Source organism: Cetorhinus maximus, chromosome 23, assembly GCF_964194155.1.
Source record: "Cetorhinus maximus chromosome 23, sCetMax3.hap1.1, whole genome shotgun sequence".
NCBI classification, from domain to species: Eukaryota; Metazoa; Chordata; class Chondrichthyes; order Lamniformes; family Cetorhinidae; genus Cetorhinus; species Cetorhinus maximus.
The window spans coordinates 41442884-41458849 of NC_135901.1; the positions used below are offsets into that span (position 1 = coordinate 41442884).

Consider the following 15966-nt stretch of genomic DNA (forward strand, 5'->3'; position numbering starts at 1 on the left):
TTGCCAACAAGTGACGCCGTACTCACAACAGTGTACTTGACTCTTACCTGCCCTCTGAAATGGCTTGGTCAGTCACTCAATTATAACAACCGGTAGGGAGAAGTCGTAACAGATGGGCTTGAGTTATTTCAGAAGTCGTTTATCACCATCAACTTCCTAAGTTCAATTAGGAATGAGCATGAAATCAATGAGTCGGAAACGCAATACAATACCTGGAGCTGGCACTATTGTCAGGAATACTGACAGGTGAAGGAAGCCAGCCAGAAGCTGAGGCACGGGGCAAGCCTCTTAGCGTGGCTGACTTGGCAATTGGTCTCCGAGTCGCGGTAACGCCTCTTTATTGACAAAATGGAGCTGAACCGTCCCACTATTTCCTGTCATTGCAATCGGTGGGCATGTTGTGGGCACCCACAGTCAGGAACTTCAGCAACTCGCTGACCCGCAGATCAAACGATGAGGAAGGCCCGGGAAACAACTTGCCATTTTTCCTTGGAGAACAAATTGAGGCTGTTGACAATGATGGCAGTGTTCTTTGGCTCTAGCTTTTCTGCTCCTCTTGTTTTTGTCTGGCACCAAATGCTTAAGAAATAAGACAATATTCAATGGAACTCCTTCTCAACTGTGGTGCGATATCTGCTGAGCAGCTTAAATCCTCATGAGAGTCTTTGCTCTCAATATTTCCAGTGAGATGCTATTGTAAATAAAAGTATTTATACTGGCTGGAGCCGGACATCAGAGAGCAGGAGGCGGCGACTGGGACTCACACTCCTCCCCAATAACAGCCTGAACCCTTCTCTGCCTGAGTCCAGCTTCATTTACAGTCATTAAGCCACATAATTGCAGGCGTCACTCGCAATTATCAGAATAAAACTGGATTTATTGAATTAGAGTCTCTCAACCGTAGTAATATTCGAATCGTATTTTATGATGTTCTGCACTTGTCACATATGAAACACGTGTTTCTTAATCTCATGCAACATTAGAAAAATTCTCCACTGACTTTGCCTAATGATTTCGTGTTTGCTGCTCTTATGTTCAGTTTGTTCCCCCAACATACTCAACCCTTATGTACAGTGTGTGACAAGGAAAGAGCAATTGACGAGCCGGAAGGAGGACATTCACTTCACAAATTATGGAAAACAACTGTGGCTGCTGTGCAGAGAATTCAATAGGCTGTGTCCAGCCGGATGCTCAGAGATAGAAAGCCAACTACAGCCGTGTGTTAGTAAAGGAACATAGCCACACAGGAATCTGCCCAGCTACAATGATTTCATCCAGCCCAGTGACATATCCACTGGTTAGATTGGTATTCATTTTCAAGCACTTACTCAGCTTCTAATTATTGAACGCACCTGAGCCCTCAATGAATGATCTAAGATTACAAACCCTAAGAATGATTGTCGGAGACTAGAGACATTCTGACAAACCATCGTGCACAAACCCAATGAATGATTCTCAAAGCCTGTGGCTTAGCTGACGCTCATGGGAGCATAAACCCTCGACGTAAATCACAGAGGCCGAGACATTTTGAAACACTCGGAAGCATAAACCCTGGGGATGATCTCCAGAGCTTGGCCATATCAGACCGCCGAGCGAGCAGAGACGCTGGACATGCTACATATCGTGGGCTGATTTGAATAAGACCTACATAAGAGCTGAAAAATCGGGAGTTGCTTCCAGATGTTGGGTCTATCGGACACAGAGTGCCCTGGCAGCACAAACACTATGAATGATTCTCAGAAGCTGCGCATCTGCGACACAGCCACTACTGGAATCATAGGCCCAGGAATTATCTCCAGGTGCTGTCCCTATATGACACAAGCAGTCAGGGGAGTACAAACCGTATGCATGATCCCCTGTTTCTGCGCCTACCTGACACAGGCAGGCCAGTGAGCACCGCCTGGCATTGACTTCCTGCAATAGAAAATCCATATCCAAGCTTAAACGATGCAGGGACTTACATGTGGGATGAGATGAATTCAGTGAAACTCGATGGGTACTTGCTTGGAACAGGTTGATGGGCAAACCGTGGAAGTAATATTGGATCGAAAGGGGGATGTTAGAAATATAGAACAAGCAGAATTCACGGAAATACGTTGTGCCATGCACATATTTTAAGAATCGGTGCTTAAACACAATGACTAAGGTTTTGGTCGTAACAGGGGAGAACTCCCTTGTCTTTATGCTAGTGGGAAGGGAAATTTTACATCTTCACATGAGAATCTGTTTCCCTTTCCATGGATGCAGACTGACCATGCTGAGCATTTTTTATCCCTTGCTTTTGTTTCTGAATGCCAGCAACCACGATAATTTGCGTTTTAAAAACAATGTGATGTGAGCCTCGCTGGAAATTTCAGCATTCGTTGCCTACCCTGAATTAGCCTGGAGAATGTGGCAGTGAATCGCCTTTCTGAACCTTTGCAAGCTTTCCGTCTTTATTCTTAGTTGGTTGCATTGGGACAACTGAATGGTAAGCTGTGCACTTTCAGAGGCAGTGAAAAGGGAACCGCATCACAGTGCAAGTGGAGTCGCATGTAACTCATACAGGATAACGAGGAGAGATTCCCTTCCCTGAAAGACATTAATGAATAACATTGTCTGCCTTTATTTCTTATCCAAAATTCGTTACTCTCGAGTTTATTATTCATGGCACTAGTGTATTTATTTGCGATTTATTAATTGGATGAATTTAAATTCCTCCAGCTGCCGTGTGGAATTTGAGCCCCTGTCTCTGGACCACTAGTCCAAGCTCAAGGATTAGGAGTGTAGTAACATTATACTGTTATTGCCACTACGCTACCCAGAAGAATGGGATGTAAATAACATGGCAACATCTGAAAAATAGCACCACAGAGAATTCAAAACCCCTTCAGTACTGGGTTATGCCCCTGGAACATGGACTCAAGTACCTTCAAGTGGATGTTGCTGTATGATCTTCTGACGAAAAGGTTAAAGTGATTCCCCTGAGAGAAGGCTATTAACCTGTCAAAGTTTTCAAACAATTATTATTTTAACATTCTGCCACCTCCCTCGGTGTATCTAAATTTCAGGATCATAGTCAAATCTGACGCGGATCAGTTGAATTGGCAAGGGTTAGTCATGTCAGTGGGCTATACTTTTTTTCCTCAAAATGTGATGATCGTGCACGGATCAAGGTGCAATTTATTCCTGAGGGAACATCTGAAAACACACAAAGAAGAAGGACTCGTCGAACTTCAGCATACTGCTGCGAGTGGTCCACTCTCAGAGTAACTACAAGCTGGGGGTTTTCTCTTTAGGACCGAGCGGTGTATGAGATTTAGTGCAAATTGTTAAATTGATGAATGATTTTTGTTTTACTTTTAGGGGGAAACTGCTTCCAATGGCAGGTGGGACAGTAGCCACATGACGCTGAATTATTAGCTATGAATTCACGGAACTTCCCTGTGAATATGTTAGATAAACCATGTTTCCGCTTATGCTGCAAACGAAGTTGCCTCTATTTACGTTGAACTAGGCCTGTCTATTTTTATAGGGGCCCATGCAGGATCAATCAGTTCGACATTAGGCCATGAATCGGATTATATTACATCAAACCTGGCCTCTCTCTACAACTAGCAAGTTCGAAGAGAGCGATATATGGAGAGAGGGAGAGGGGGAGAGAGAGATGGAGAGAGGCAGAGTAACAGAGTGATACTGGGAGATGGCAATGCAGAGGATAATAGGGAGACCGTGAATATTAGAAATAAAATCAGTTTGATGGTAAGTGTCAGGAGAGCCTGGGACACTTTCGAAGCGGGGAAAAGGTTTAAAATAGAAGAGCATTGCTTCTCCATCTTTAAAAAACAATCCACATTGACATGGGCAGAGGGTGGGCCTGTGGACAGAAAACAGAGTCAGAATAAAGAGGTCATTTTCAGCTTGACAACCTGGTACTAGTGGGCTGCCCCACGGATCACAGGTTTGCTGACAATACGATGTTAGGTGGGAAAGAAAGACCATAGAGGCTGGATTCGGGGATATGGACATGTTAACCGAATGGGTAAGAAAGTGGCAGGATGGAATAATGTGTGAAAAACGTGATTCTCTTCGGGAGGAAGAATAGAACAACAGAATCTTCTTGAAATGATGAGAAGCTATTAAATGTTGTTGTCCAGAGGGATCTGACAGTTCTTGTACACAAAGCACAGAAAGTTAACATTTTGGTGCAGCTAACAAGAAGGAAGGCAAATGGTGAGTTGTTTTTTATTGCCAGAGAATTGGAGTACAAGAGGGAGTCTTGCTCAGATGATACAGGGATTTGGGGAGGAAATGGACACAGTGAAGAAACATAAAATGGCTGACTGATGTGTGTAGACATATTCTTTTGTTACAGATTCCCAGAGAGGGAGAGAGAACGAGAGAAACAAGGAAAAGACACGGACTGAGAGAGTAAGAAAAAGAGAGGGACACAGAGTGAGAGGGGGACCGAGAGACAGAAAGTGAAAGGAGGATATTGATCAGAGCACATGGGGAGAGAAGGATTTCATTTAATCCCTCAACCTTGTTCCGACATTCAATGAGGACATGGCTGCTCTGTGATCTAACCCTATATCATTTGGCACCTTTGGCAAACAGAAATCTAGCAACATCACATTTAAAGGTTAACAAGTCACTCAGAATCAGTCACAGGGAAGATGGAGCGATAGTCCGTGGACCAGTAATCCAGGGAGCCCGGCTATTTTCTTTTCGAAAAATCGACTTTATTCATAAAATATGTGAAAGAGCATGACAAACCATTTCTAAATCGCCATCACAAAAAGTGCAATCAGATACAACATTTACACATGGTTCACGGGGTGCTTGTTTACAAGCAATGAATATTACAATCATTTCAACGTGGTCATTAGAGACAGTCACACAGTGCAATGGTATTGGAGTTATCGCCATACATCATGTTGCACTCTGAGGTGCATCAATATAATTAGAATACATTTAGTATTCACTACATAGATTTATCGTGAGTCGTACAACCCGAGGGGCCTATACAATTCCCAGCCCCTCGGTGCACTGTGGCAGAAAGGTCTTAGACAGCGATCTTTCCCCATTGCGCCTTTGCGGCGGCTGCCCTAAGTTTTACTACATCCCTCAGCACGTAGTCCTGGACCTTGGAATGTTCCAGTCTGCAACACTCTGCCGGGAACAACTCTTTGCACTGGAAGACCAATGAGCTCTGGGCAGACAAAAAGAGCGTCTTTCACCTAGTTGATGATCCTTCAGCTGCAGTTGATGTTTGTCTCGGCGTGTGTCTCTGGGAACAGCCTGTAGAGCACAGAGTCCTGTGTCACAGAACTGCTCGGGATGAACCTCGACAAAAACCACTACATCTCTCTCCAGACTTTCTTTGTAAAGGCACATTCCACAAGGAGGTGAACAACGGTCTCTTCCCCCCCCCCCCCCCACCCACCACCCACCCCCACCCCCACCCCCCCCCCCCCCCCCCCCCTCCACAGACACTTAGGGGGCAACGTGCAGAGGGGGTGAGTGTCCTGGCTCAACGATTTGACAGGGAGGGCCTTTCTCACCACCAGCCATGCTACAGCGTGGTCCTTGTTACAAAGTTCTGGCGATGAGGCATTCTGCCAAATGACTTTGACAGCCTGCTCGGGGAACCAGCCGATAGGATCCACCATCTGCTTTTCCCGCAGGGCGTCTAGGACGTTACGTGCCGACCACTGCCTGATGGGCTTGTGGTCAAAGGTGTTTCTCTGCATAAAACTTTCCACGAGGGACAGGTGGTACTACCTGGAGTTTTCCGCAGTAGCGTGGCCAGACAAATCCTTCGCAACACCGGGGACAGGTAGAACCTAAGCATTTAGTGTTTGCATACCAACGATCTACGCACAGCATGACTTTCCTGTCATGTGGTCCTCCGCTCGCAGCCTCCTCTAGGAGCTGATAACTGCCTGCCTCAGTGTCCACCTTTCACACTCCCCTTTATGTGCTGCTGACTGCCTGTCCCACGGTCCACCCCTCACACTTTCCTCTAGGTGCTGTTGACTGCCTGTCCCGAGGCTCCACTCTCACACTCTCCTCTAGATGCTGCTGACTGCCTTTCCCAGGGTCCTCCTATTACACTCTCCCCTCGGTGCTGCTGACAACATGTCCAAGCCCCCTCTGCTCGCAATCTCCTTTGAAAGGCTGCTCTAATTTCGTCCACTAATTCCGCTGCTCTTAATAAAGAGCACAAATGTCAGTGACACAGTTGTGCGTGTGTGTGTCAATAAAAGGAGTACAATCATGGGACAATATGTATTCCCATTCCAGAGCTTATTCTACCCTGATGTTCCAAACATTACTCAGGAGCGATATTGAGGTTCCTTCATTATACAGATAAGCTTGGTATCCAATGAGAGATGACAGGCCAAACTCTCTCGCCCACATTATTGTAGAGATAGTTCGGGGCTCTTGGGGCTGTGAGAATGAACCAAGCTTGGGTCATAACTGGTAAAGGAACTGGAAACTGACTGAGAACACGTTGACAAACTGAACTGTGCGGTTCCTTTTCCAGTTTTAAAATGACACAATGGGTAAATATTGTGAAGACAGTAGCATTGTACCTGGGAGGCGAGGCCAGTTGTTACATAGAGCCAGAGGACAAACAGGTCAGTTACAATGTGCCATTCATGTGGGATTTACCGTTTTCATCATTTAAATAATTTAACAATTAAACCGAGTAGATACTTCACCCCATTTATTAACTCCTCTCTGAACTTACTCTGGGTTCCCGCATAAATAAAAGGGTTGATGCAGGAACTGAAAAGCTTCAAGATAAAGCCACTCTCCTCCAGAATAAAATTTGATTCTTTGAAATTGGAACCAGAGAAATAAGTAACTCTCGCAATTCTGACGTAGAGGAAGGTTATAAAAGTTAATGAATCTAATGTGATGAAGCTGCCTGAAATGGCGAAGAGTAAAACAATGGACTTTCTCCGCTTCTCCATCTCTGGATCACTCTGATTCTCTCCATTGCTCTGGGCCCGGAGTCTCCTGCGGGCCCGACTGGCCGCGAGAATGTGCCTGACGGTCAGAGCATTGAGCAGTAAAATCAGGATGGATGGAAGACAAGGGCTTAAAATGTGGAGAATCCAGTCATATGCCACCCAAGAAGGTGACGTATAAAATATGCGTTTTATGCTGCAGAACCAGGGCACATTGTGAGTTATGTACAAAGGTTTATAAATCAAATACAAAAAGGAAGTTATAAAACAGCTGATTGCACAGACTGTTCCGATAACCAGCGCTGCCGCCTTCTCGGTGCAATATTTTATTTTCAACTTTTGACAACAAATGGCCACAAATCTATCAAAGGTGAAAGCGACTGTTAACAGTGCTGAACAGCCTAAGGCTGCATAGTTGAAGACAGAACGGAGACTGCAGACCGGTGTGATGGCCAGGAAACTAAATGGGAAATAAATACCAGCGATCCGGTTTAATATCACAGAATTGATAATGACCATGAGGTCCGACACGGCCATAGAAACCAAGTAGTAAGTGATACATCTGGAGAGACCGCATCTTCCTCGAGACAGGATCATAATCACTGCCAAGTTAGCTGTAAGAGAGAGTGAGAGAAATTGAGTGAGAGAGAGTGTCTTTATCATGTGAGTTCTTGGGAACAGCAACGCTACTGGTCGAAAACCAAAATGACACTCATTTCACTGGTTTCTGTGTCAAATATCCTGCTTTGCACTTGATGCTGTTTGGAAATTGTCCTTTATGCGACAGGAACGTCTCCTGTGATTAAAATAATAAATTATGTTTCGTTTTAAAGTAGGAAAGTGCAAATACCTAATAAATGTAAAATAACGCATTGAAACATGCTGGAGAACCAAAGGCCAGTCACAAACACCTTGCATCAAACGTGGGTACGCCACACAGAGAAAGGAAATAGCATCAATAACATATTACAGGTGATAGGAACATGGAGAAATATAGAAACGAGGAGCAGGAGTAGGTCATTGTGTTATTGGAGCCTGCTCCGCCATTCAGTATGATCACTGCTGATCCTCTGTCTCAACGCTGTCCTCCTGCGCTCGCCCCATACCTCTTAGCATCTTTAGAGTCCACAGATCTACCATTTAGCTTATATATATTCAATGACTAGGGCTACACAACCATCTATGGTAGAGAATTCCATATGTTCACCACCCTCTGAATGAAGAAGTTTCTCCTCATCTCAGGCCTAAATGGTCTCCCCCATACCCTGAGACTGTGACCCTTGTTCTAGACTCGCCAGCCAGGGAACTGTTATCCCTGCATCCAGTCTGTCCATCCCTGTCAGAACTTTATCTGTTTCATCGAGATTTCCTCTCATTCCTCTAAATTCCAGCAAATAAAGGCATATTCGACCCAAGTTCTCGTTGTACGACAATCCTGCCATCCCATGAATCACTCTGATGAACCTTTGCTGCACTCTATCTATGGCAAGTATACCCTTTCCTAGGTAAGGAGGCCAAAACTACAAACAATTATCCAGGTGCAGTATCACCAATGTCCTTTACAGGTGCAGTAAGACATCCTTGCTCTTGTACACAAGTCATCTCGCAATGAAGGCCAACATACAATTTGCCTTCTTAACTGCTCGTTGCGCCTGCATGCTTGCTTTCAGTGGTTGATGTGCCAAGACACCCAGATCCCTTTGTAGATTAACATTTCCGAGTCTTTTACCATTTAAATAATACCCCGCCGTTCTGTTTTTCCGACCTAGGTGGATAACTTCACAGTTATCGACATTATACTGCATATGACACTTATGTTCCCACTCTGCCAACCAGTCAAGGTCGCCTTGAAGCCTCTTAATAATCTCCTCATCGCTCACATTCTCACCGAGTTTCGTGTCGTCAGCAAACTTGTAAATATCAATTTGTTTCCACATCCAAATCATTGATATATATTGTGAATAGCTGGGGCACAAATACTGATCCCTCTGATAATCCACGAGTGATATTTAAATGATCGAAGAAAGAGACCGCAAAAAATAAACCAACAAGAAGTTCAGACCAAAACTTAGTTTTACAAAGTATTATATCCAGCTGGGTTCAAGACGCGGCCTCACTCTGTGAATTACTGTAAAATAACTCACTATTGGAAAGCTCCGCAGCCTAGCTGTTCAAAAATGATCATCAGATAGAGAAAGCCACGATAGGACAATTCATAGTTTCAGACTATTAGAGATGTTGACGAGCCGCAACAGTAACTCCCAGCACATCTCCTGGCCGTTGCCTGGGATCTCCGTTGCCGACACGGACCCCCAGAGCTGGCAGATGATAAGGGATCTTTCCGTTAAAGACCCCTTCAACAATTCAAAGCGGATTTAGCACTGCACTGTATTGTTAGGATAAATAATAAGTTTAGTCCTTTTGTGATGTTGCAATTAAAGCTTTTGCATCAGATGCGAGAACCGCCAACATTCGTGCCGTCACAAACTATAGGGAGGAAGGAGTGAAGGGGTGGACAGTCCTGGACATTACCAGACACTAGGAACAGCAAAATACCCGGACTCAGCAGCTGACACGGTAGAATTACCAGCAGCATCTAAGGTGGAGGAGGAGAATCGAGGTGAGTAGATAAGAGTTTCGGAGTGAGAGCAGCGACACTGCATTCAGTGAGTTTAGCACGAACACAGATTCATTCGTACATTGAACACAGGTTACTTTGCACATATTTCTGTTAACAGATCAATGGTTAGTAATGTCCCATCAAAAAAGTTAATCATAAAATACAGTTGGGGTTTAATAAAGATCTGAATAATTTCACTCAGTGAATCTCTTGTCGAAATTGATCAGTGTCAATAACATAATAAAATTACATTTACACCGTCTTAACAGTGCGACAACTCACCCACAGTGACAGTGTCAACAGGATAGGATCACGTTTACGCTGTGAAATAGTATGAGTAACCGTAAGAAATTGTGCAGCTAGAGTGAGGAAATTATACTTTGGAAGAGGAAAAAATTATATCATTATTTTTAGCTGCGACCATTATATTGGATAGATTTAACCAGTAAAGTTCAAACTGATATTATCAAGAGAGACAGAGAATTGATACCAGTAATGTGAAGAAACCACACTGATAAACGGCTAAAAGTACACTGTTAAAGGGGAGAAATTATATCATTAATGGGTATAAATTGCATCAGTAAATGTAAGTAATAACGTCGTTAAATTGGAGAACGAATATGTGAAAGTGTAGTAAAGAGGAGAAATTATGTCGATTGGAGTGCAGAAATTCCATGCTTGAAGGAAGAAGATACCGTGGAGGGGAGCCGGGGGAAGATAGAGAAGACCCGCGAGTAAATGAGAGCAATGATAAAGTATAATCAATGAATCCCGTAAGTAATAATTAACTACAATAATTTACCTGGAACCCCGATAACTGCAAGGAAAGGATAGTAAATGGCAAAGAAAAGATCTTTTCGTGATCCGTGCATGTTTAGCAAAAGTTGTCAGCGCGTTCTACACGACATTGAAAAATTGTCATGTTTATACCCGATGTCCGGCTCCCGGGAGTTAATTAAATGTTATTTATACTAATTGAAGCAAACAGATTACTGCAGCTGCTGCCAGTTTCGTGTTTATTTTTGATGGCATGTAATGCTTTTAAATGGCTCCGAAATGTCTCTAACGTAAAATACCCAGGGAGTACAGTTATGTACTCCCAATTATGTCCCTTCATAAGAAGATAATGAAAAGCTAAATAGGTGGTTTCATTGGCGAAAACGAGAGATGTACACGAATAATTATCGGGTGTCAACCGATCGATGCTGCGTTAGGCCTTCGCACAAGCGTCAATGAACCAGAAAGATTCTGGTCCGAAGGAAAAACTCTGTTTACTTCTCATTCCTGAAAATTGTTCAGTCCGAATGACATTGTGCTACAACACCATTGACTTCAAATACCTCTGAAGCTGTGCATCCAAACTCAAATCAACCTCTGTGAATTAATTGTGACATTTCCAATCATGCAGAGTTATTTTCAGTGAGGACAGGTCTAGTTCAGCACCTTTTCATTTAGTGAATTGTAGTGCAGATCAGCACAGTAGCTTTTCATTCTGTTCTGCACGAGTGCATTCACGGTACACTGCCCCATTTGAGTGCAATTACACTCAGTATTCACATGTCCAGTTAAAGGCGGGTATATTCAGTATGGGCATAGCCAATTAATTGAATTGTAACTCTGCATAGGCTGTTCTGGTTGATCATAGTTTCATTTTAATACATTTTTTCGCGTACATGTCCGCATTAACACCGTAACCGTGACTATCCCCGGGTTCATTCCACAAAGTTTCAGAAAGTCCAGGACATATCCAGTTTATCATGGTTAAATTCACCGTGGGGAGGACATGTTCACTAGGCTACACTCAGTGTTCAGACGCCGGTCTCAGCCCAGGCCAACACGTTAATTTAAGCAATGAAATGTACATTTGCACGAGCAGGTCCAAACCAGCGGTAATAAATTCAGTGTTTCGGGGCCGAGTTTAATATCAATATGTAGAGGGCCAGTTCAACCAGTTTACTCTCGGCACAGAGGCGGAGATCAAGGCGCTTTAATGCAGTGTGCACAAGTTCAATTCAGCCTGTTGCATTCACTGTTGATAGACGTAACTCCACCCTGTTAATTTCTGTGTGGACAGGTCCATTTGAAACTGGTGACATTCCGTGTCGACAGATCTTGTTCCAGCCAGTGACATCCAGTGAACATAGACCTAGCTAATTCTTCTTCTTCTTAATAATAATAATAGTTATTATTATTATTATATTTTATGATAACTTTAACGGGATGTAGGCCTCGCTGGAAAGGCCAGTATTTGCTGCCCTTCCTTAATTGCCCTTGAAATGAATGGCTTACTAGGCCATTCCCGAAGTCTGTTTAGAGTCAACCACATTGCTGTGTATCTGGAGTCTCACACAGGCCAAACCAAGTGAGGGCAGCGGATACTTTTCATGGGATGTGGACTTCAGTGGCAAGGCCAGCATTTGTTGTCCACCCCTAATTACCCTTGTGAAGATGGTTGTGAGCTGCCTTCCTGAATGACTGCAGTCCACCTGATGCAGTTACACCTTTACTGATGTGTGAAGGGAGTTCCAGGAATTTGACCCAGTGGCAGTGGAGGAACGACGATATTGTTCCAAGTCAAAACAGTTTAGACTTGCAGGAGCACTTGCAGGTGGTGTTGCTCCCAAGCGCTTGCGGCCCTTGTCCTTCTATTTGGCAGATGTTGCAGGTTTGGTGTGAGCTGGCCAAGGCCGGTCAGGTTAACTGATTGGGCAAAGCCTTTGGCGGATGGGCCATAATGTGGAAGGTGTGAGGTTGTCCACTTTCTGTGGAGAAGAGAAAAACATGATGCAGAAAATGACATGCTGTGGAAGCTTTTCGCCTTTCACTCAACAGGTACCAGATTGAATGCAGGGTAGTGGCTTCCCTGATCAGTTCATTATTCGCTGTATATCTCACAAACTCATGAGTGGGCCCCAGACTGCCACTATCTGTTTTTAAAAGTGCCCAGTCTACCTCAGGTCACACCGGACGGGTAAGCTGCCTCGTGAAATTGGACAGCAGGTGAAGCTAGCCGTTTCACGCTGAAGCTAGCCGTTTCACGCTGAAGCTAGCCGTTTCACGCTGAAGCTAGCCGTTTCGCGCAGTACTTGAGTTTTGCAGAAAAAAGACAATTTTTGTTGAAGCTTTTCTTCTTGCACTCATCAGAACAATTCGCAAGAAAATAGCAATGTCAGGGGATATAACATTTTTATGTTGTATGAGAAGAAAGTCCTAATTAATTGGTAAGTGGGCTCTGATTAGTAGAGGCGTTGCCACTGGAAATGCACCGATCCTTGATGACTGACAGTTAACTGCCAAACATTGTTTGAAATTTAAACCAGGCAGCTTGACTCTGATTGGTCATGACATTGCCCTGGGGAATGAATGAGCGAATAGCTGTTACTTGTTTTCTTTAGCTGAAACACGCAAAATGTGTGAACATGTTCTTCCTGGCTGCAAAGAACTATGCAGCAATAACACGAGTGGTGTTTACCACCAACAGGATGCTGCCATCAAGCCAAAAAGACGTTATGCCAACCACACCAATGAGAAAGATGGTGTATGAATTTCAGTGGCTGTGTGACGCCAGTCATTTAGGTCACAAGTCCGAACAAAAAGGGTATCACATCAAACAGCACGTTCCTTAGGCTGTCCATAAGGCAATAATAGTACTCAACAAATCCATGCTTGCAGAACTCGGAACATACTTTCCAACGTTAGACTGATTCTGCAATTTGAATACACTTGCGAAATAATCCTGAATGTGCTAAGAATTACACGGACAATCAATTTAAGATTATCAGTCAGGCTCTCATTGTGGCTCACTTGCACCTACCTTTCTGGCCTGAGGAAAAAACAACTCCCTGAGAATTTCAAGCTGCTCTTTCTCCCCCCTGGCGACCCTCCTTCCTTTCAGCTTCCCACTTTCTATCCTCCTACGATTTAAAATGGTGAAAAAAAAGTTTATATCTATGAACCAACTCATAATAATTAGCTATCTCTGCTTCTTGCCTTGTCGTTTAAACCCTCTGTTCCTCCAAGTGTGCTCACCACCGAAGGAATTGAATCTTTAAACACTTCCAAAGAATAGCTTCTCTAAGAGCTGCATATGTTGTTTCTACATTTAATACCAGTATACACTGGTCAACATTACTTTGTTTTACTCTCTCAAACTCAATATAAGTTTTTCCCGGCTGTTTCCTTGTATTGCTAAATTTCTTTTCTGCTGCACCTCAATCCACCGACACTTCTTCTGAAAGTGAAGCATAAGCCTCATGGGCTCCACCTACCAACCTGGACTGTTAAAGCAATGTCCAGATTTCTTGTACTCATTCCATCTGCTTAGTTATTCTCTCAAGTAAAATAAAGAACGTCCCTGCATTCCTTTCTTCAAGCTTTGGAAGAGCTTGAGCAAATTTAAACATCTTCCCACTGGACTTTAGATTGGAAGTGGTTATTTGATTCTCAGAACCTCCCTCAGCCTCTGACATCTTTTTTATAAATTCCAGCTTTTTAAACTAATTTTCTCTCACCCTCTCCCTCCCTCTTTCCTCCCTTGCTAGTTTCTCCAGTGCCGATTCCCTCTCCTGCTTTCTTCCTCTTTCCTGCCTTTCTACTGCTTCCATTGAAATGCCTTCTCTATTTGCTTTTCGTTTTCCTCTGCCTCTAAAATTTTCCATTCCAGTTTTTTTGTTCATTCCCATTGCTTTTTCAAGTTCAATATTGCTCAATACCTCCAGCTGTCACTCACTATGTTCAGGTATCCATTGCAAATTCAAATGCTGTGCTACCACTTAAATTTTGTGTTCTTTCTGAGCCCTCAAGTTAACCCCAACTGCAACGTGTCTGTCAATTCTGTTAGTTTACCCTTTGGTACATTTTGTAAACGAATCAGTGTTATTTCCCCTACAAGAGAAAAGCCTGAGATATGGATAAAGCCACCGTTGCAGCCTCACCACTTTAAAATCCCTTACGGCAGCTCTTGAGTTTAATGTGCTTCTCATACCCATAGCCGTAAGATCCACCAACTCCAAACCAATCAAGGAATTTCAAAATTCCGGCTAAGAGTCACAAATTCTGTCATGATGTGGCAGATGGTGTTTGCCAGGCAGACAAAATACACAAGGGATATTTGGCCACGCTATCGCAACGGTTTGCAATTTGTATTTATTATGAGATGTGTCTGTTGAATTCAGAAGTAATGCATCATCTAAGACATTCAGAAATTTTGAAAATTAAATTAAAATGATTTTTAACAAAATAAAAGATTTCAAGCACATACATCAGACTACAGTAACGTAACAGTTTACCAAATCCAAAAATTCTTAATTAACCTAACTCCCAGCTACCTACCGCCTTTAATGCAACAGTTCAAAATAGTTTTTAGATTTAAGAAGCAAGCCACCACGTTACCACAACACCCAGGCGAGAATGGAATTCGAAAAGGCTTTTCTCCGGCTTTAGTTACTGTCCACAGCAGACTTTTGCAAAATATAGCTGAAGGCTTCTCAAAAGCTTTTTCACGCACTCCTGTTAGATCTTACATGTCCCTGCTTCAACCCCAAAATAGCTTTTCATTCCTCTTTCTATATGTTTCTCCATTTTTAACCTGTAAATTCCACTGTTCCATATGTCTTTACAAATTTACTTTTCCCATAAAATAATTATCTTTCTTGATACCAATATAAGCACTTTCCTTTTTGTAAAAATAAATACACTGCTTAGCCTTGCTTATCGTGATATTTTAAACATCCTACCATCTCTTTGAAATCCAAACATCTCATTTCCTTCCTTCGCACATTCGATGCTAAGGTCTCATCCATGTTTAGTCATTAGCAAATCAAATAAATTACACACAGACAGAATCATCCAGACTTACACCTAGATGCCTACTTTGCGATATATCTCAATAACAATATGAAAAATTCTTATAGTTTAATAACAAGATGGATGCTTTTTAGAAAGTATTTTGGCAATATGTTGATATTCTGTATAGCTGGATGTGTATTTGTTTGTGTGTGCTCATAATTTATTAAGCTTGGGGTAGGTTGATAGATGCAGCTTACCTCTATGAGTTGAGAGATAAACGTGTACAGGTACGAGTTGCATATATTTGCAATCAGAGGCAACGGTGAAGTTGGACTTACAAGTAAATAGGGTGGGTTTTTAAAATTCGCATTTGGAGATAGGTAGGGACTTGACCTTGCAGCTGTTAAATTTCAAAGCAGAGTTTGAAGGACGTTTAGAACTTACAATTGTTTCATCAGAAAAAAGGGAAGGTTGTTACATTTTATTTCACGCTAAATTTGAGGCAATAGGAAAACATTAATGATTTTTCCATTTTGGAAAAGTTTAGCACAAGAAGGTGCTGAGGAAAATAGAGTCTAAGATGAAAGGGGAAAAGAATAT

At 42.9% G+C, this 15966-nt stretch overlaps 1 pseudogene; it reads left to right on the forward strand.

The window, feature by feature from the left end:
• The first annotated feature begins 395 nt into the window (after positions 1 to 395).
• LOC144697636 (cytochrome c oxidase subunit 7C, mitochondrial pseudogene) lies at positions 396 to 591 on the forward strand (annotated as a pseudogene).
• The last annotated feature ends 15375 nt before the right edge of the window (positions 592 to 15966 follow it).